General features: G+C 36.9%; 1 non-coding gene across 1 annotated transcript; it reads left to right on the top strand.

The window, feature by feature from the left end:
- Positions 1-672: 672 nt before the first annotated feature.
- LOC117425471 (U6 spliceosomal RNA) lies at positions 673-778 on the top strand. The gene has a single exon (XR_004548003.1). It is a non-coding gene; the product is annotated as a U6 spliceosomal RNA (small nuclear RNA).
- The last annotated feature ends 1744 nt before the right edge of the window (positions 779-2522 follow it).

Raw genomic sequence — 2522 nt, 5'->3', positions numbered from 1 at the left:
ACTGAAGGAGGAACTGAGCCAATATGAATTTTAGTTAAACTGGGTCTTTGACTTCTTTTGCAAAACACAAGAGTTTTTTTTTTATTTTTTATTGTGCAGTGCTTAAAGATCCTCCATTTCACTCAAACTTTTTAATATACTTGCTGCTCTCAGCCTTTCCCCTAAACTAACTCTCTAACAAAGAGATCTTGCTCCTCTTTTACATGTGGCTGGGGCTTGATTGACCATCAAATAATCACTCGGGACCCAGCCATGTTCCGCACACGGATTTGGCAGGAATGGAATTAACCCCACCCCTGCCAAATCCAAATACAACTTTATTTGTACAGCAAACAAACAATACATTATTCACATGTGCAGGGCCTCAGCCCTGGCACCGTGTTTTACCATCATAATAAATGATTTTGTATATCTGGTGCTTCTTAACAGGACACTCTAGCCTTTGTTACATAGCATGACTGGCAACTAGAACTGAAAAGACAGTTCTGAACTCAGGACAATGAACAAACAAATAAAATAAAAAACAGTATTTTAGCAATTGCAAACCAGGTCGACAGTTACATCTATGAATATGTATTTTATTTTTTTGCTACATCGTGTTTAAGTAACACCTAGCTCCAAATGAATCTAACATTTCTACATGTAATGTTATTATTATAGATGCTAATGTCTGTGCTTGCTTCAGCAGCACGTATGCTAAAATTGGAAAAACGCAGAGAAGATTAGCATGGCCTTGCACAAAGATGACATGAAAATCCATGAAGCGTTCCAGGTTTTTTTTTTCTGTCTGCTATTACAAAAACTAACAATAAAATACTAAGGTAAAAAAAAAAAGTTGATATAGCTACACTAATGCTGCCCAGAATTCTGAATTCAATTCTGTGGTCTAACATCTGCAAGATAATATCACTGGCAAGCCACGTGCTCAAAGCAAAATGATCACAGTGGGAAATAACAGTTTAAAAACAGAAACAAAATCCAACAACTTTCCTAAGGTAAATTAATATAAGTTACCATGTTGGGACTGGTGTATATAGATTTTAAATATATGCATTTCCCTTGATGTTTTTTGCACACATTTGAACACTAGTTAATAATAAAGTCATTATATATATTTGTAGCAAGGCAAAGAGGGGGTTAAAATCTTCCTTGCCAAACACACGTGCAAATGCGTGTGTTAATTGTTTAATGTTATTGTTGTGAAATTATCACCTGCACCTGGCAGTTATTGTAAATTAAAGCCAGGTGCAGAGTTTAAAAGGGGATACAGCCAGTCTGTTCTGCACTGCTGAGTAGAAGGAAGCAGGAAAGTGTACCCTGCTGCCGAGCAGTCAAACGAAAGGTACTGTGTGTTACCGTGCTACAGTGTGTAAAACAGTGTGTTTGTTAACGGGTTCCTGTGTGTTCAGTTAGTGCTCGAGTAGAGCTAGGTGTTTATTTTGTTTTAGTTTATTTTTTGTATTATTAAAAGTGCGAGTAAAAAGCGTTAAAGTTTTGTGTTGGGTCTACGTTTTTATAGGGGCAAACGAATGTGTTTATATAGCAGCAGTCAATAGTACCGTCTGACACCAACTCACAATACACACAATGGCAGACAAGCCACAGCATCACAGATTTCTGTGCACTTTTAATATTTACAGTTAAACAAGAACACAAACAAGACGCTTGGTGCAAGGACCTCGAGCACAGCTTGTTGCTCTCAGTTCTCCCTACGACTAACCACAGAGCTGTCTCCCAGCTTCTCCTATATATGTTATCAAGCCAGATTGAATAATTAACGCCACTCTCATCTGTGTTTCTTGGTGCTTGACAGTTGTTTACTGGTAAGAGCATTGAGGTGAGATAGGGACACAATATGTACTAGTTTATAAATAGTTGTGTCAGTATTTGGAAGACTTCCAGTTTTCCAGTTTAACAATATCAGTCTTTTACAAATAAGATAGTAAGTTAAAATAAAACCTTTTTATACCATTCTTAACATAAATATCACAGCACAGCAAATTCCCAGCAGAACAGACTTCAATTGAACTGGAAATTGGTAGCCTAGACTTGAAAGTTTGAAATCGTGTGCCCAGAAATGTTTAACCTGCGAACAGGACCAGAATGAGTGGTATAAAAAACCGGCAGTGTTTTTGCAGTTACGACATTTGCCTGAAAATCCTGGTTTAAATTTAGCAATTTTATAAAACCCACATTATTTCCACTGTTTGTTAACTGGTGAGGAAACAGTTTTATAAGCCTCATTTTCAGTCAATATTTGTATACTATTTCACATGGAAAGCAAGTTAGTCTGGCCAGGGGGATATAGTGGAGACTGTCTTAAGAATTTCACAATGCAGAGTTTTAAATATCCTCCTGTGTCAGTTTTATCTGTGTAGGCTGTAGATGTAGGTCATGGTGATTCACGCCTATGTTTGAAGTATTTGGGCTTTTTTTTTTTTTTAATAAGCTAAGCCCCCCTTACTCATTTTTAAAAGATGGAGAAAGCTAATTATTTCAAATTGCTCCTGTCCGGTGATTAG

The sequence above is a fragment of the Acipenser ruthenus genome, chromosome 18 (genome assembly GCF_902713425.1).
Source record: "Acipenser ruthenus chromosome 18, fAciRut3.2 maternal haplotype, whole genome shotgun sequence".
Classification (NCBI taxonomy): domain Eukaryota; kingdom Metazoa; phylum Chordata; class Actinopteri; order Acipenseriformes; family Acipenseridae; genus Acipenser; species Acipenser ruthenus.
The sequence above is the reverse complement of the archived record's forward strand: the minus strand, read 5'-3'. Positions and strand labels throughout refer to the sequence as shown.